Here is a 19,961-nt window from a genome sequence, read left to right on the forward strand (position 1 = left end):
CCGGAACCTTCACGGCCCCGAGGAAAGCGCCGCGGCCCCGAGGTGGGCTCGCCGCAGGGGCGGGGGCGCCGCATCCGGGTGAGCGCGCGGCGCCCCCGCCTCCCCCGCGCAGCCGCACGGGCCGCCGCCGCCACCAGCACGCCGCGAGCGGGAGGACCGCGCCCAAGAGGCCTGCGTGGGCGGCCCTGCGGCCCCGGACCGCCGTGCTGAGGCGGTCCCGAGTGAGCGGTAGCGGCGGCGGCATCAGCATGCGGGGTGGCCCGGAGTAGCGCGCCGAGCCCGCGAGGCCCCGCGCGGAGGAGGGGGCAGGCGCGGCGGAGGCGGGGCCCGCGTCGGGCCCGCCCGCCCGCCGGGGGAGCCGCCGGCAGTGGTCGAGGAGGCGGCGCGGCGGACGGCGGCCCGAGAGTAGCGCCCGCGCTGCGGCCCGCGGGACCGCGCCGCGACCGCCCGGGCCGGCTCCGAGGAGCGCCCGCCGCCGCCGCCGCCGCCGCCGCCGGCGCGCGCGGACCGAGGTGAGTGTCCGCCCGCGCCCGGGCCGTCCCGGAGCCGCGGCGGCTGACGCGGGGCCGGGGGAGGAGGAGGAGGAGGCCCGGCCGCGTCCGCGTCTCCCGTCCCTTTGTGGCCGGCGCGGCCGGGGCGCGGGCACGCTGGGCGCGGGGTCCGGGTCGGGGACTCGGGGGCTGCTGGACACGCGGCGTCTCTGGTTGGCCGCTGCGGCGAGAAGCGCGTTTCCGTCCTAGTTTGACATTGAGTTAGAACCGTTTTTCTTTAGAAGACGGAAGTTTGTTTTATTGACCAAAATACAGCTAAATATGGCTCCTGGGTTCGGTCCGGCGGTGTGGTACTTGGAGCCGCGGTGCCAGGCTGACCCCCGTCCGGCCGGCGCGACGCGGGAGGGGAGGACACACGGGCGGCCCGGGTTGGGGGCTTCCGGCCCACTACCCGCGAAGAGGACCCGGCCCTGAATTAGCAGACGTCTGTGGATGGGAAATAGCAGGCGTTAGGTAATGTAGTACAGCTTCCTGGAAGAATGAATGAATGAAATGTCATTTACTCATCCATAATCAATGCAATGCCCATTTAAAGATTTGCCAGGAATTGTGATGATTTGCAGTGTCATTGCCTCTCTTACCTAGTCAACCTTGCTAAGTGAAGGTTCCCCTCCTCCGAACTTGTGACCTTGGCCTCATTCACAGAGCCGCTAAGCTAACCAGACGGGCTTGGCATTTTCTGGCAAGTGTGGGCAATGGTCAGAGTAGTCTTTGTGATTGTGAACTGTTTCTGGAGGGCAGAGATCGTACGTTATGCTTAATATCAACACATTGATCTATAATAATTCTTGTCAAGAACTCTGAGAGGGTGGGGTGGGATGGGTGGGTATTTTGTCCTCATTTCACAAATGAAGTTGAGGCCCTAAGAAGCTGTAACTTTACAGGGCGCAAGCTAAGCAGCAGAGTTGGGATTCACACCTAGGTCTTATTAATCCTGTGCTCTTTACATTACATCTGTGTCTAGACTTGGGTTGTCCATTGTGGTAGCCACTAACCACGTGTGGCTATTTAAATTAATTAAAATTAAAGTTTTGAAAATTCACTAGCCACATTACAAGTGTTCAGTAGCCAAATGTGACCGGTGGTTACTATTGAACAGCACTTGTTTAGACCATATATCCATTGGCTTATTCAGTAAATATTTGTTGAGTGCCATCTGTCTATGAGGCATAGTTTTAAGTCCTGGGTATAGTATGGTGAATAGGAGAGGCAAAATGTCCTTGGCTTCATGGAGCTTGCATTTTACATGATAGTTTAAGGAATGTTTCCGTGGTACCTTCAGTGCTTTACTAATGCAAAGTGTGGTTCGTGAACCAGCTGCAGCCTCTCTGTCGCCTGGGAGTTTGGAAGAAATGCAGAATCTCAGGTCCCAAGCCACATCAACTGAATGAGTGTCTGTTAAAGTGATTTAACAGGTCACAGGTGATAGATCTCAGATCTCAAGTGATTTGTTTTCATACTGAAGGCCTTATTCAGAACACCAGTGATAACTGGGTTTAACAAATGTCCTGATGGATTGTTTGGTAGGGCTCTTAAGCCAACTTTGAATGCCTTGGGAACACTCATCATTTACACAAATACTTGTTAAATGCCTGGCTTCTGTAGTAGAGTGTCAGCTTTATGAGAGCAGAGATTTTGTCTTCCTTTTCCAGCCATGTATCTTCAAAGACTGCACAGTGCTTGGTAAGCAGCAATAAGAAGCAATAAATGCTTCTTGAGTATATTAATGAGCCTGTTCAGAAGTCAAAACTAGTTAATCCCAAGCAATTCAGGCAAGGTAATATTCAGGGCAGCGGGTAAGAGCATAGGACCAGAATCAAAATGAAGGTAGATCTATGTGTAGTTTTTCAGCTCTAAGCCCCAGCTACCCTGGTCTGAGTTTCATTTCCTGGTTCCCTTGCATGCCCTATCTCTTTCTCTTTTTAATAATATAAAATAATATTTATAAATTTGAATCTTAATCATATCTTAGTGCCACATACATATGTATATGTGTATATATATTATTTTTTAAAAACTAAATTCCAGGGGCTTCCCTGGTGGCGCAGTGGTTAAGAATCCGCCTGCCAATGCAGGGGACATGGGTTTGAGCCCTGGCCCGGGAAGATCCCACATGCCGTGGAGCAACTAAGCTCGCGAGCCACAACCACTGAGCCCACACGCCACAACTACTGAAGCCCACGTGCCTAGAGCCCATGCTCCGCAACAAGAGAAGCCACCGCAATGAGAAGCCCGCCAGCAACAAAGAGTAGCCCCCACTCGCCACAACTAGCGAAAGCCCGCACACAGCAATGAAGACCCAACACAGCCGAAAATAAATAAATAAATAAATAAATTTATTTAAAAAAAAAACTAAATTCCAGACTTTATTTGGATTTCACCAATTTTCCCATTAATATCCTCTTTCTGTTCCAGAATCCTGTCCAGGGTACCACATTGCACCACATTGCATTTAGTCATCATGATTCCTTAGTCTTTGGTCTGTGGCAGTTTCTCAGTTTTCCTTGTTTTGTGTAACTTTGGTAGCCTTGAGGAGTACTGTCCTGGCTGTCTTCAGTGGGCAGCTTTCCACAGACCAGTTAGGATCATCTAATACTGGGAAAAGGCTCTCATATTCAGGAAAGTAAGATCCTGACAGGAATAGCTATTTCTGCTGGTATTTGTCTGTTTATGTAATATATACATCTATTATGCTTCTGTAACAACTGACAACTGTAGTGCTCTGTTTTCAGTAACAGATTCTTGGGATACAGTTCTTAATTGGTTGAGATTCAGAAGTGTGTTACAACATTGCAAATGTGAACCACTATTTTAAAATATACTGAGTTTTTTATGATGGGTTAAGAGCTGGGCTGAGGTGGAGGAGCTAGGAAAAAGGAGAGATTAGCTAAAAGAGGCAGTGGGTCAGAGAGGGACCATGACGCACGGAGTGACGGATAATGCAGGAAAGAAGACTGGGGCAACTGCATAGAAGGGAACTAGAAGTGAATACTTACTGTTTGTTCATTGACTCAGTTAATATTTACTGGGCGCTTATTGTGTGCCAGTCCCAGCTTTAGGTACTCAAGATAACTGGGGTTGGAAAGCATTAGATAAACATGCAGGTAAGTACATAATAATTAAACTTGTGATGAGTGCTAGAAAGAAAAGGTAAAGGGTGCTGGAGAGACTGTGTTTGTGTGGTGGTGGGGAGCTGCTTGCTTTTGGTTGGCTGGGTTGGTAAGGAAGTCTTCTCTCATTTGCATTCCTCACGCCAGCTTTTGGGGACCTTCCATTGTTACCCCCACACTGCTTACTCCATCTTTTTCTTATTTCACAACACACACGCCCCTTTCTTCATAGGCACTGTGTTTATTTTTAGCTCCGAGTCTTTACATATGATTTCTTCTTCCCAAGACATCCCCATCTCCGCTTCCACTTGTGTAAGTGCTACCTCTTGTTCAAGGATTTGCTCAAATCTCATCTCCTTTATGAAGTCTTTCACTGTTGATTTATGCCTGTGTTTGTCACTCTACTTGAGTTTATGGTGTTTGAGGGTACGGATATATTTTACGTTTATATCTATGTGTCCGCAGTCCACCACAAAGCCAGAATTAATAAAGAGTTGTTAAGAAGGTAGATCTATTCTGAAGTGTTAACGTTTGGGTGATGAATCTTAGAGTAGTGAGTGAAGGTCTAGTTTTGGGCTTTTGTGTGTGTGTGAGTGATGAAAGAAAGTGCAGCATTTATTTCAGGGCACCAGGCAAGGAGTTCGGGACAGCTAGTGCTCAAAAAGCCCAAACTCTGGGCTTTTTTAAATTAAACTTTTTTTGGTGGCATAATTGTAGATCCACATGCAGTTACAAGAAATAATTCTGAAAGATCCCATGTACCCTTTACCCAGTTGCTCCCAGTGGTATCATGTAAAACTGTAGTGCAATATCAGACCCATGAGAGTGGCATTGATATAGTCAAGATACAGAACATTTCCATCAGCACAGGGTTTCTGCGTGTTGTTCTGTTATAGCCATACCCTCTTCCCTCCCAGTTGCATCCACTCCTTAAGTCCTGACAATCACTAATCTGTTCTCCATTTCTATAATTTTGTCCTTTTAAGAATGTTTTATACATGGAGTCATATAGTAAGTACTTTTTGGAATTGGCTTTTGCCCCCCACGCCCCCCCCCCCCCCCAGCATAATTCTCTGGAGACTCATCGAGGTATTGGGTGTATCAATAGTTGCTTCCTTTTTATTGCTGAGTAGTATTTCATAGTATGGATGTACTTTTATGGTTCTTTTAACCATTTACCTGTTGAAGGACATTTGTTGTTTACAGGTTTGGCTATTATAGCACCATTGGTTGAAAAGGCAACATTGTTTCCTCCATTGAATTGCTTTTATATCTGTAAAAAAAATCGGTTGGGTATACTTGTATGCGTTTATTTCTGGGTTCTCTGTTCCATTGATCTATGTGTCTGTCCCTCCACCAGTATTGTACAGTCTTGGTTACTGTGCAATATAATAAGTCTTAAGTAGGTGTAGAATGATTCCTTCTACTTCATTCTTTTTCAGAATTGTATTAACTGTTCTTTCCTTTGCCTATCCATATAAATTGTAGGATAATCTTGTTTATATTTATAAAAAAATCTTACTGGAATTTTGATAGGAATTGCATTAGAACTGTATATCAATTTGGGGAGAATTGATGTCTTACTCTGTTGTCTCTTCCAATCTATGAACATGGTATGTCTCTCCATTTATTTAGATCTTTGATTTCTTTCATTAGCATTGTGTAGTTTTATCATACAAGTCTATGTTTTGTTAGATTTTGTTGGGTTTTTGTTAGATTTACATATAAGTATTTGTATTTTGAACAATTGAAAATGGTATTGTATTTTACAAGCAACTCATGCAACTCAGTATCAAAAAAAACAAACAACCCAATCCAAAAATGGGCAGAAGACCTAAATAGACATTTCTTCAAAGAAGATATACAGATTGCCAACAAACACATGAAAGGAAGCTCAACACCACTAATCATTAGAGAAATGGAAATCAAAACTACAATGAGGTATCACCTCACACCAGTCAGAATGGCCATCATGAAAAAATCTACAAACAAATGCTGGAGTGGGTGTGGAGAAAAGGGAACCCTCTTGCACTGTCGGTGGGAATGTAAATTGAGACAGCCACTATGGAGAACAGTATGGAGGTTCCTTAAAAAACTAAAAGTAGAACTCCCATATGACCCAGCATTCCCACTACTGGGCATATACCCTGAGAAAACTGTAATTCAAAAAGAGTCATGGGGCTTCCCTGGTGGCGCAGTGGTTGGGAATCTGCCTGCCAATGCAGGGGACACGGGTTCGAGCCCTGGTCTGGGAAGATCCCACATGCCGCGGAGCAACTAGGCCCGGGAGCCACAACTACTGAGCCTGCGCGTCTGGAGCCTGTGCTCCGCAAAAAGAGAGGCCGCGATAGTGAGAGGCCCGCGCACCGCGATGAAGAGTGGCCCCTGCTCGCCACAACTAGAGAAAGCCCTCGTACAGAAACGAATACCCAACACAGCCAAAAATAAATAAATAAATAAATAAATCAAAATTTAAAAAATAATAATAATAATAAAAAGAAAAAGTAAATTTAAAAAAAAAAAAAAAAAACAAAAAGAGTCATGAACCACAATGTTCACTGCAGCACTATTTACAATAGCCAGGACATGGAAGCAACCTAAGTGTCCATAGACAGATGAATAGATAAAGAAGGTGTGGCACATATATACAATGGAATATTACTCAGCCATAAAAAGAAACGAAATTGAGTTATTTGTAGTGAGGTGGATGGACCTAGAGTCTGTCATACAGAGTGAAGTAAGTCAGAAAGAGAAAAACAAATACCGTATCTAACATATATATGGAATCTAAAAAAAAAAATGGTTCTGAAGAACCTAGGGGCAGGACAGGAATAAAGACACAGACGTAGAGAATGGACTTGAGGACATGGAGAGGGGGAAGGGTAAGCTGGGACGAAGTGAGAGAGTGTCATGGACATATATACACTACCAAATGTAAAATAGATAGCTAGTGGGAAGCAGCCACATAGCACAGGGAGGTCAGCTCGGTGCTTTGTGACCACCTAGAGGGGTGGGTTAGGGAGGGTGGGAGGGAGACACAAGAGGGAGGGGATATGGGGATATATGTACATGTATAGCTGATTCACTTTGTTGTAAAGCAGAAAGTAAGACAACATTTTAAAGCAATTATACTCCAATAAAGTTGTTAAAAAATGGTATTGTATTTTAAATTTTGGTGTCAATGTGTTTATTGCTAGTAGAGAGAAGTATTAACTTTCTTATGTTGATCTTGTATCCTGCAGTCTTGCGGAACCCATTTTTTAGTTCTAGGAGTTTTTCTGTAGATTCCTTGAGACTTTCTAAGTAGACAACCATGTCTTGTCTACATAGGGGCAGTTTTATTTCTTCCTTTTCAATCTGCATGCTGTCTACTTCCTCTTCCTGCCTGATTGCACTGGCGAAAACTTCTAGTACTATGTCTAATAAGAATAATAGGAGAGGACGTTATTGCCTTGTTTCTGATCTTAGGGAGAAAGCATTCAGTCTTTCACTATGTTTTGGGTTAGTCTCTGCCAGTCCATAGTGATGCTATTGGCTAGAAATGACTGGCACTCACCTGGGCCTGTGGTGAGCCCCCACACAGACATTTCCCCTTTTGGAGCCAGTTTTGTGTCTGGACTGGCCCTTGTGCTCTTACAGTGATTGTAAGACACACCTCTGCAACAGCCATAAGGGAAGTTTGAAAAAAAAAGGCTTATTACAGGTCCTGGAGGAGGGTACATGGCATGCCTGAGGCCACACAACGAGGTTGTGGGTAAAGAGTGCAGACCTGGGTTTCTGCTTTTTTTGGGGTTGATGGTGAGGGGCCTAGGGTTTTGTGGGTTCTCTCTTTATTGGTGAATGTAAGACATAAGAGCAGGAATTAGGGCACAGGAAGGAAAAAGCAAGCTGTCAAATGGTCAGTTATCTAATGACTAGAGCTCTCTTAAAGAAAAAACAAAAACAAAAAAAACGTAACTTTATGGGTGGGGCGGCATGGCTCTTTATCTAGCTGTGTAGCTGGCAATGTGTTTATTCAAGATGGATGTCTTTGAACTGGATGCCTGGGACATCAAAAGCTTAATGTCAGGCATTTACGTTGTACAATCAAAAAAGCTAATTGTCAGGTACTTATACTACACAGTATTATGTATAGTGTTAACTGTAGGGTTTTTCTAGATGCTCTTCATCAAGTTGAGGACGTTCCCTTCTGTTCCTGTCTCTCTGAAAGTTTTTGTCATGAATGGGTGTTGAATTTCATTAAGTGCTTTTTGCGCATTGATCTTTATATGGTCATGTAATTTTTTTCTTTAGCCTATTGATATGATGGATTATTTTGATTGATTTTTAATTGAGCCAGCCTTGCATTCCTGGAATAAACCCCACTTGGCCATGGTGTATTATCCCTTTTATATTTTGCTGAATTCTATTTACTAATATTTTGTTGAGGACTTTTTGCATTTATATTCATGGGGGCATTTAGCAGTATAAATTTTCCTCTAAGCACTGTTTTAGCTGTGTCCCACAAATTCTGTTTTATTTTTATTTTCACTCAGTTCAATATATGTTTTTATTTCTCTGAGACTTCTTTGACCCATGGATTATTTAGAAGTGTGTTGTTTAGTTTCCAGGTGTTTGGAGATTTTCCTGTTATCTTTCTGTTTTTGGTTTTTACTTCGATTCTGTTGTGGTTGGAGAATACACTCTGTATGTTTCAGTTCTTTTAAATGTGTTTAGGATTGTTTTATGGCTTAAAATATAGTCTATCTTGGTATATGTTCTGTGGACACTTGATTAGAATGTGTTTTCTGCTGTTGAGTGGAGTGTTTTATAAATGTTTCATATATGTTGATTACATTCTGTTGGTTGATAGTGTTGTTGAGTTCTTCTATACCCTTGCTGGTTTTCTGCCTAGGTATTCTATCAACTCTTGAGAGAGGGATGTTGAAGTCTCAACTATATTTGTGGATTTGTCTGTTTCTCCTTTTAGGTTATATCAGTTTTTAGCTTTACATGTTTTGCAGCTCTCTGCTGCATACACATTTAAGGTTGCTGTGTTTTCGTGGTGGGTTGACACTTTCTGTCACTACATAATGTCCTTCTCTGTCTCTAGTAATTCTCTTTGCTCTGAATTCTACTTTTATCTGATATTAACATAACTGCTACTTTTCTTTTTCCTTTGATTGCTTTCCTTTGTTTGAATGATATATCCTTTTCTATTCTTTTCCTTTCAACCTGCCTAAACTGTTATGTTTGAATTAAGTGTCTTGTAGACAGCATATAGTTGGATCATGTTTTTTAGTTGATTCTAGCAATCTTTGTCTTTTTCATTGATGCATTTAGACCATTTACAATGAATGTTATTATTGATCTGTTAGAGCTTAAGTCTGCCATTTAATTTTTTGTTTATTCCCTCTGTATTTTGTTTCTCTGGGTATTCCCCCACTGCTCCTCCTCCCAGCTTCCTGTGGGTTACTTGAGCATTTTTTTTTTTTTTTACAATTCCATTTTAATTTATTAGTGTTTTTGAGTGTATTTCTTTGTATAGTTTTTTTAAATTAAAAGTATTTTTACTGGTTGATTTAGGTATTACATTATATATACCTGGCTAATCATTGTCTAGTGGTGTCATCATTTTTCCTGTTCAGATGAAGCACAGAAACCTTACTTCCCTATACATCCCTTTACCCGCCCACATTTTAATACAATTGTATTTATTTCTTTTAAAAACATTTACAAGTACACTAGACACTGTGTTATAGTTTTTGCTTTCACAAACATAAATGAGTAAACTCAAGGGGATAAGGAAAGCCTATTTATCTGTATTTTTGCTTACTGTGTTTTCTCTTGATGTGTCAAGATTCCTTCTCTTATCATTTCTTTTTTGTTTTTAAGAACTTCCTTTAGCCATTCTTAAGGGTATGCCTACTGGTGACAGATTTTCTTTGTTTTCCTTTATTTCGGGATGACTTGATTTGCTCTTCATTCCTGAAGGATATTTTCTTTGGATATAGGATTGTGTTGATCTTTTCTTTCAGCAGTTGAAAAATGTTGTACCACTTACCTCTGGCCTCCATGGTTTCTGATGAGAAATCCACTGTCTGAATAGTTTTTCTTCTGTAGTTAAGGTGTCTTTTATCTAACACTGTCCTCAGGATTTTTTCTTTATTTTTAGTTTTTAGAAATTTAATTGTGATAAATGTTGGTTTGGATTTCTTTGGGTTTATCCTGTTTGCATTCACTCAGCTTCCTGAACCTGTAGGTTTGTGTCTCTTTCCAAATTTGGGAAGTTTTCACCATTATTTCCTGAGTGCAAGTGCTTTTTCAGCAAACTTTCTTTCTTTTCAAGACTCTGATGACTTGAATGTTAGATCTTTTGTTATGGTCCCACAGGTTCCTAAGGCTGTCAATTTTCTTTAGTTTCTTTCTTTCTGTTGTTCAGTTTGAGTAATTTCTGCTTTTGTATCTTCCAGTTTCTTTGTCCCTTCCATTCTGCTGTTGAGTTCATCAACTTAGCTTTTCATTTCAGTACTTTTCAGCTCTAAAATTTCCATTTTGTTTTTAATTGTATCTTCTGTTTCTTTGTTGAGGTTATTTATTTGTTTTTATTTATTTATTTTGAAATTTCTTGTTGAAGCATTTCTGTCACAGCTGCATTATAATCATTCTCAGATAATTCTGACATCTCTGTCATTTTGGCGTTGGTATCTATTAATGTCTTTTTCATTTAGTTTGAGGGCATCCTGGCTTTTGGTATGGTGAGTGTCTTTTTGTTTTTTTTTTAATTAAAACTTGGAAATTTTCATATTCTATGAAATTCTGGATCTTATTTAAGCCTTTGTTTTAGCTGGCTTTTTTTTGACACCACTCCAGCAGGGGTAGGGGTGGCATGTGGTGCTACCTTGTTATTGCTAGGAGGAATTAGAAGTACAGCCTCCCCACTTGGCCTCCCTCGACCCAAGAAGTAGAGTGTTTTGTTACTGTCAGATGGGGTTAGAGGTTCAGGATCCTCAGGGGACATGATGTGGAAGGGTGCCTTGTTACCAGCTGACATGGATAAAAGCCTGGGCTCCCTACTTGGCCTCCTTAGCACCAGTCTAGTGTGGATGGGGTTGGGGTGCCTTGTTACAGCCTGGTGAGTATATGGAAATCTAAGCAACCTACCTGAACTTTGCTGGCCTCGGTGGGCCACAGTTTTTTCTGTGGTTTTTGTCTGGAGTAGAGTCATTTTTTTCCCTTAGCGTGTTCTGTCTTGCTAAGATGTCCCTTTTTTGGTCCTTTGGCTAGAGAGAGCAGGCTTTTGTTGGGCTTTTTTTTTGTCTGTGACTGTTGGCATTTCCAGTTGGCCAGCTTCTTCACTTCCAAGTTTGGGATATATGAGGCAAAAATAAAACCCAGGGTAGTCACCACTGTGTTGTTCCTCAGGGCCTGAGGCCTTGCCAGTCTGCCTTCTTCTCTCCACATTTAAGAGTCTTCTTATGTTTGTTTCATACGCACTGTCTAGAATTTTTAGTTGTAGTTAGTGGGAGAAATAAGGAAAAGTACATCTACTCCATTTTCCTGGAAGCAAATGTCCCTGAAGGACCAGTTTTTAACATTTTCCCTTTGTCACAGGCTGATTCTTTTCTAACATATGTAAAGTATGAATTATAAGAAAAATGAAATTAAAAGCCTACAATATATAACTTACAATTTTTTATTGTTAGATTTAGTAGATGTAAAAGTTCTGTAACATTGCCGTCAAAGTTTCTAAATGCTTACTCTCAATCTCTGTGCTTACTCTTCATGGAGTAGGTGCAAGCAGTTTGCTGTCTAAGGACCACACTTTGACTAGCACTGCCTAGGGTATGACTACTTGATTCTTTTTGAAACTAGAAGTCAGTGATCAGCCATTCAGTTTAGTTTCTCCTCTGCTATTTTCCTTGTATTTTTGTAGGGATGTCTTCAATGTGAAACCCTTTTAATCCTTAAGGAGAAAGAATGTTTTAGGGTAGCTGTTACATTAGCGATCAGAGTTCAGAGTGCACCTCTGATTTTATGTGACTTATTTCTCCTTTAATTTTTAGAGTTCTTATAAAATGTTATGTTATAGAATAAATTCCTACAAGTGTTTATAAGAATCCTTTACAGTCATTGTAATTATAACTTCTAATGTTACATAGAGAACATATGGTGGTTTTTGGTTCTGTAAAGATGTGTAAATATAGGTTTCTGGTATGTAATCTTTTGGTTGGCGACCTTAGCTATGGGATAAACACTAAGAGACACTAGATAAACCCTTTTGGGGAGCCTTGAGGTGAATTGAAGGTAGTTCTTTAGTTTAGATGTCATGGTTTTTGCTAGATCTTTGTGTCCTTGGTAGTTAGGACTTTCTTCTCGTTAAAAAAAAATTTTTTTTTAAGTATCAGTTCAGTTATAAATAGGAGTAGAATTTGCATTTGTTGGTAAAGCCACATGCTAAGTTATTGGATTGGTCTTTGGAAATTGCACATTGCAGTTTATATTCATTGTTTCTCTTAAGGTTAAAGAGTGAGTGAAATTTTCTGGGAATGTCGTAACTCTCATTTTTCCGCCTCTAGGGATTCGTGAGTTACCAATAAACACTTTTCTAGTATTTACCAGTCCCTGTGTGTGGCAGGGGCTGTAGAGGGTAGGTGAGGCCTGACTGCTTCAGAGAGAAGTCCATATTCTGCTCATAGTCAAGCCGCAGAATTAGTTTTAATTATTTTAAGTGTTTCCATGCAGGGAGAACAATACCTGATGAAATAGGACTGTTGTAGGGAGAACAGCCATGAGAGTTTCAACTTCTACCCAGAAATAGGGGCATAAGAGAACTAAAACAGTTTTGCCACTCGGCATGGAGAATGGTGGTAAGATGGTCTCTGATCTGAAACTTGGGAGAGGAGTGAGAAAGTAGAGGGAAGAAGAGGATGGTTAATTGTAGACTAGGAGTCTCTGAATAGGGCTGGAAATCCTGTGATGAGCAGCCTCTGGGGCATTTCAGTGCATGAGCTATAAGGACACTCCTGGAGAGAAAGGAGCTTTGTGGTAGAAGCGTTCGACTGGAGATGTCCTTGAGTTAGAGGAAGGGGTGTAATACTGGCAGCTTATCAGCCAGTGTTTATCAGCTGGTGTCGTGGGCTCTTACCTCAGAAGGAGAAGTTTGAGGAGTATTAGAGAAACAAGGAGTTGGTTCAGATAGACTGGGATGTAAGCTATTGACAGTTGGAGATGGTGCTGCAAAACATAAATAAGACACAACGTGTGTAGCACTGATCAGTGCCAGGCACTATTCCAAGTGTTCTATGTACACTAGTTCATTTAATCGTTATAACAGTCCTTAGAGGTAACTACTCTTATCATTATCCCCATTGTTTATATTTTATTTATTTATTTTTTTTAAATGAAAGCTTCTTTCTTTCTTTCTTTCTTTTTGGCTGTATTGGGTCTTCGTGTCTGTGCGAGGGCTCTCTCCAGTTGCGGCGAGCGGGGGCCACTCTTCATTGCGGTGCGCGGACCTCTCACCATCACGGCCTCTCTTGTTGCGGAGCACAGGCTCCAGACGCGCAGGCTCAGTAGTTGTGGCTCACGGGCCCAGCTGCTCCGCGGCACGTGGGATCCTCCCAGACCAGGGCTCGAACCTGTGTCCCCTGCATTGGCAGGCAGATTCTCAACCACTGCACCACCAGGGAAGCCCTATCCCCATTGTTTAGATGAAGGATGGAGGAACTGTAGCCCAGGGAAGTTAAGTGGTGAAGCTGGGATGTGCACCTTCCCTGTGTCTGTGCATTTAACATGGCAGTCTGGCTCCAGAGTTTATGGTTTTAACCACTAAGCTAGATTGCCTGGTTAGAATAGTGTGGACAAGATTAATAGGGTCTTTGAATACCAAGCAGAAGAATATGGACATTATTTGGAGGACAGTAGGGAGACATTGAAGGATTTTGATGGACTGTTGATTGACATCAGAATTGAACTTTAAAATACATGTAGGTGGGTGGTTTTTATTTTAAGACTAGAGGTAGGACGTGAGGCTAATGCACCAGTCTAGTTGACCGTGTATACAGGAACATATAGCTGCATTTTTAGAGATGGAATCAGATGTTCTTGTCAGTGGACGAAGGAAAGAGAGAAGTCAGTCACTCGACCTCTAGGAGAATATCACCATTAACAGAAATGGAAAAAAACAGGAGTTTGTTTGAGGATAGTTACTGAGTGTGTCTTGAGACATGTCCAGTTGCAGGTGCCAGAGAGGAACTCCAGGTGGAACTGTCCTGCGGCCATCGTAATTGTGGAACTTGATCTTGGCAGGAGAGGTCAGTTCTGGAGGTACAGATAAGCATGAGCAGCATGGAGATGGTGAAAATAGGGAGTGGTGGAGAGGGCCGAGAAATGAATCCAAGGGGATACTTACATTTGGGACTGCAGAGAAGGAAAGAGTCTTTTACATCGTCATTGAGCGAATATTTATTGAGTGTCTGCTGTGGGCCAGGTTATGTGAATACACAGTGAACAGAACAGACATGGTTCCTGTGCTTGTTGATCTACAATCTAACGGGGTAGACAAAAATAGAGACAATTAAGTGAATAATGGGAGTTTTCACAACAAACAAACAAAATAAATAATGGGGAAATGATGTTTCAGCTGAGACCCAGAGGTCAAAAAAGATTTTAGTACAGAGAGTGGGGCAAGAAGATTCCAGGTAAAAAGAATGGTACGTGCAGAGGCCATGTAGCAGAAGAGGACTCACTCTGTTTAAGGAACTGAAAGATCACTGTGGCTGAAGGGCCACTGGTGCAATGGAAAGTGAGGTGAGACGCAGGGAGGGAAATAGGCAGGGACGACGGGACGGGTGATGCAGGACCTTAATCCCAGTGCTGTTGGAAGACTCTGAGCAGGAGAGAGCCCGGTCTCAAATTTTAGGCAGATCACCCTGCTGCAGTGTGGAGAATGGATTCATGCAGGAGGTAGGATGGGTGGAAGAGAAGCGTGGAGACCAGTGAGGAGACTTGCAGGAGGCTTGGACTACAGTGGTGGCAGTTGGTGTGGGTGAGGCTGAGGATGGCTCTAGTGTCTCTCTCAGCAAGCTGCTCGGGCCCTCCCTGGCCTTTCCCTCAGTGGTGCTTTTTCCTCTATCACATCATGTATCGTGTTGACGCTCAGTTTATTCATCTGTGTTTCTTCTGGGCTGTGACTTCCTTAGGCAAAAATAGGGACCTTCACTTACTGGTCTCTTAAGCACAGGTGCTTCCAGCTGAGAAGTGAGCGGTTCTGTTGAATAAATAAATCAGCATGCGTACCTTTCGAGGTGCAAGACTGTGGTCAGGTTTAGACTGAGTCTTTTTCCTGTTGTTTTTTCCTTGAGAGAAACTCCAAGACCTGGGCTGGCTGGTGGCAGTGTTACAGGGGAGAGCGTGCTGACTGTGGGGCCTGCATGGCCTTCAGAGGTGTTTCCAGGTGCCTGGCCATTGGAAGGTCAGGAGGAGAATTAGAAGAGAACAGAGTCAGGAAAGCCTTGACTTTGGGGGAGGGGGCCTTGTGAGGAACGACGGGCACTCCTGTCCAGTGCTGCTGGGCAGGCCGGAGTGTGGAGAGACTTGCTCTGCTCCCTGCAGCTCCAGCAGCGAGGTGATCAGTGGTGACGGCAGGTGGAGCCAGTTTCCTGAGGAGCTGAGAGGAGGAGGAGGGCGGGGCTTGATCGGGGCAGTCGAGGCGGGTGACTTGTAGGACCGGAGGAGCGGCCGTTGCCTGTAAGCAGTGGGAGTGGCCTGTGAGAGCAGGGGCCCAGCGCGGGGCTGACGGGACAAGGAAGGAGGGAAGGAGGGTTGTGGTCGGAGGGGACAAATGCCCCCGCAGGAGGGGGCGGCCAGCCATCGGCTCCAAGGAGGACTTTGCTCTTGGCGTGTGCTCTCTCCCTGGGGGCAGAGGGTTCTGTTTTCCCAGAGAAGCCAGGGATCCTGGTTTTGTTTTGAGTGCAAAGTCCTGATGTTTAAATGTTGGCAGTTCATTTTTTAAGAGTCTGGTTTTGTGGGGAAAGGAGAGACAAAATCCTCATCTCTGACAATTATCTCAGGAGAAAGGGCTGGTGAGTGTGAGAGACAGGAGGAAAGCGTGTGTGGAACAAGGCTTCCGAGGCTGTGGGAAGGGATGCGACTATGTGTGCAAGTGGAGGGCACTGTCCTTGGGGACGGGGAAGGGCTCTGAGAGAGCAGAGGGCGAGCACGTGTCTGAGGAAGAGAGACTTAGTGGAGCCGGGGCCAGGGCCACGTGGCGTGGCCATGAGGGTGTGCACACGTGGCTGGCTGGGCTGTGAAGTGGGTTTCCGGTGGACCCAGCCAGCCTGGTGTCCGAACTTTCTCTGTGATGTTAATATCCTGGAAGTCAAAGCAGAACAAAACAGTGGGACTTGCCTAGGGTTAGGACTGAAAGGCCGAAAGGTCCAGTGGGTGAGGGATTTTTTGTGTGTCAGGAGGGTGTAATAACAAAGGTTGTGTGACTTCTTGGTTGGTAGCTGAGCACGTGGAAGGTGGGGTAGGGGAAGAGGAGGTGGCTCAGGGGCAAATGGAGAAGGGCAGGTTTGGTGGGGTGAGGAATGTCTGCGCCAGATGGTGGGGAGACCGTGGCCAGGTGTGGTCTGTGTCTGGGTTTGGTGTGGGCCGAGGTATCCGTGTAAGGTGTGGACGGGCAGGTTGGTGTTGAGCCCTGAGACAGAAGACAGAGCGCCAGGATCCGGGCCTCTGAGGACGACAGTGTTAGAAGTCAGCTTGAGTGTTGCAGCTGATGGAGGATGGAGGGGATTGGAAGTGAGGAAGAAGGCAGTCAATCCAGTGCTGACATCAGCCCACTGGGGGGTTGGGTGGTGTCTTGAAGATCAGTCTCGGAATATAAGGTTACATCTTTTGGGGATGGGGCCTAAATGAAGCAGCAGATTTTGACTAATCCACAGTTCACACTTAACTATTACAATACTCTTAATATTATGGCGAATGTCCTATGTGGAATACCCTCATATATAACAAAAATGTAATAAAATAATATGTAAGAAGATTGGGACTGATCCATTTTTTTAGGGCAGACAAAGTGGGGTCCACCTGCAGTTCACTTTACTCACACCCACAGCGATGCTTGATTGCCAGTCCTGACCTGTTCTGTTTTCATTTACTAGCAGCTCCAGACTTGTGAGAAGTGGCAGTGACTAACCCAGTCATGCCATCACCTGGTTCCCTAGAAGTCCTTGCCAATATCACTTTCTGAGGGGTCAGGGGCTCCACAAAGGTCTTCACATTTCCCTTAAACTTTCAGCAGTGGAAGACCATTGGCTTGTTTAGTAACCAGACTGTAAGCCTATGGCAGCAAGCTGCTGCCTGTTTACTTGCCACCTTCCAAACAAAACTAAACAAAAATGATGATGAATTTAGGGATGCTTTCTTCTCTCCATGTCATGTCCACATGTTTCTGCATAAAAATACTACTGGGAGAGTAAGGAGACTAAGGTCATTTTTTTGCATTATTAAGTAATGGGAATTTTTTAAAAATAGAAGTTAACATTTACATGGTAAAATATCCTGACAGTACCAAAAGTTATACAGTGAAAAGTAATTCTTCCACCCCAGTATTTTTTTTTAATTTGCAAATGGAAGTCATAGATATTTCTGGGCCAGATGAGAGTTGCCTTAATTTTTTGTTTTTTTTGTAAATTAGACTATTATGAAGAGATATAATAACTAGGCTAGAGGGGAAAGAAACCACCAGTTAGATGCGATTTTCCAGTAGGCATTTTTAAAAAGTTAAATTTGGAGTACATTTTGAGAAATGGAAGAAGGTAGGGAATATATATTTTGGAGAGAGAGGGTGCTGTGGAGACCAGGGAAAACAGGAGAGCTTTGGGAGAGAACTTAGGACACTGGGTGTTAGATATAGAAGTTAGGATAGATTATGTCAGAGCAGAAAGAAGCACGAAGTCACTTAGCACGGGTTTATCTGAGCCCTGAAATGGAAAAACTTTTCTCCAGACTCAAAATGGGAACTAAAAACAGTAGCTAGATTCAGATTGGGCGGGAAGGTGGAAATAAGACAAATAAAAGTAGACAGGGATCTAGTGATGTAGACTAGGATAGTAAAAATAGAATTCCAGGAAAAAATTGTTGAGGACTTTCAACCTGAACCAAGCCAGCTGGATAACTTATACTGTTCTCTCACCTCTGAATAATCTCTGCCCTTACATATTATTGAGGTATAATAGAGTTTCATTATGAACATGAACCTTTTATATGCTGGAGTGTGCTGAACTAGGGAAAAAGGGTTTCCACCAGAGACAGACGGGGAAAGTCTCCCCCTTTATATTTTTGTATAGATTGCAGCAGTGAACCTGAGTAGACATATGGTTATACAGTCTCTGCAAGATTATACAAGGCAGGGAGAGGTAATTCTCCAAAAGGAAATTAGGATGGATGCTAGGCAGCTGAAAAGAAATGTCTCCTTTTCAATATCAAAGATTTTCATGATTCTTAAAGGGAACCCTCCTACACTGTTGGTAAGAATGTAAATTGGTGCAGACACTATGGATCCAGTATGGGGATTCCTCAAAAAGTTAAGAATAGAACTACCATATGATCCACTATCCCACTTCTGGGTGTTTATCCAAGAATAAAAAACACTAATTTGAAAAGATATATGCACCCCTATGTTCATTGCAGCATTATTTACAATAGCCAAGATATGAAAACAACTTAAGTGCCCATCAACAGATGAGTGGATAAAGATGTGGTATATTGAATACATATACAATGGAATACTACTAAGTCATAAAGAAGATGAAATCTTGCTATTTGCAATAACATAGATGGACCTTGAGGGTATTACTCTAAGTGAAATAAGTCAGAGGAAGACTAAGTACCACATGATTTCACTCATATGTGGAATCTATAAAAAACAGAAAACCAAAATAAATGAACAAACTAGACAAAACACATATATGTGGAGAACAGAGTAGTGGTTACCAGAGGGGAAGAGGTGGGGGGAGGGTGAAATGGATAAAGGGGATCAACTGTATGGCGACAGATGGAAACTAAATTTTTGGTGGTGAGCACCCTGTAGGGTACATAGAAGTAGAAATATAATGTTGTACACATGAAACTTATATAATGTTACAAACCGATGTTACCTCAATTAAAAATTTTTTCATAATTCTTCACACTGTAGTAGCTTACTTGTATAAGACAATAGCTAGAACTTATTGAGTGCTTTGCTCAATACAATTTATACTGTGTCTGATATCAGCCCTTTACATGCTGCTTATTTAATCATCACAATAATCTTTTAATGTGGGTAACCACTTGTGTGAACTTACCTGATAATAGGTGTGAGAGCCAGGTGCAAACCTAGGTAGTGTGTGCTGCATTGCCTCTATGCTGTTTAAAAACTTACCATGAATTAGTTAATGCTTTTAAATAAAATTGAATTTTATTAATTTTAGTGTATGTGCATATTTTTAAATGGTAGTACCATGTATCTCTTTCTCTCTCACACACACACAAATGATATAATTTATTCAGAAAGGTAGTGAGGCAGTTCTTCAACTTCCCGAGGCTTCTTGGCTGTAGATTAGGAATCACTGGCTATCCTTGTATTGATGTGCAGTTCTCTCCCAGTCATGGCTTCTCTTCTTCCCACTGTGTGGCCATCAGTGGTGGCCCTGAGTAATCTAAGGCAATCATGGTAGTCCCATCCCCCTTGCTAGGGATTGATTCAGAAATAAGCATGTTACAATTTTAGGCTGAGGAAAATCTGCTGAAGCTTCTGGGAAAGACTTTTTTCCTTGTCCAAGGCATGGGGAAGTGGCCGCTCTCTTTGTGTAGACTTTGTCAGATTTGACTGTGAGGCTCCAAGCTGCTGCAGCAATCTTGTTAAACTCAAGGAGGAAACCAGCTCCAGAAGGTGGCGGAAAGTATTGCAGAGGGATGGAGCGAGAGTTGCTAGGCTGACAACTCTGAATTCCACCCTACCCCTGGACTAACAGTTATGTGAGCCAGTAAATTTCCTTACGTTTAAGCAGTTTGAGGTGTGATTTCTGTTCACTTACAGTTAACGGCATCTCAGCAGATGTCATAATGCAGAATTGCACTGGAAAGAGATAACGAGATTCTTTCTGCTGGATGTTCAAAGTAAAATCATCAAGATACTGTTAAATAGTCTGGTCCCCTAACCTGGCAAGGTAGAAACTGCATGAATTAGACTCAGAGGACCTGGATTATAGTTTCTACTTTGCCATTAAGAACCTATGTCACAGACCTAAATTTCCCTATTAGCAATAACAAGAAG

The 19,961-nt window shown here is 43.0% G+C and overlaps 1 protein-coding gene across 2 annotated transcripts in view; it reads left to right on the forward strand.

The window, feature by feature from the left end:
• Positions 1 to 458: 458 nt before the first annotated feature.
• Positions 459 to 19,961, forward strand: part of GALNT1 (polypeptide N-acetylgalactosaminyltransferase 1) — a 129,394-nt gene continuing 109,891 nt past the window's right edge. The window contains exon 1 of one of the 2 annotated variants that reach the window (XM_059895605.1): positions 459 to 512. The gene's annotated coding sequence lies outside the window, so the exon portion shown is untranslated. The remainder of the gene's footprint in view (positions 513 to 19,961) is intronic. The other variant, XM_059895604.1, reaches the window with a different exon arrangement.

This window comes from Balaenoptera ricei, chromosome 14 (assembly GCF_028023285.1).
Source record: "Balaenoptera ricei isolate mBalRic1 chromosome 14, mBalRic1.hap2, whole genome shotgun sequence".
Taxonomy (NCBI): domain Eukaryota; kingdom Metazoa; phylum Chordata; class Mammalia; order Artiodactyla; family Balaenopteridae; genus Balaenoptera; species Balaenoptera ricei.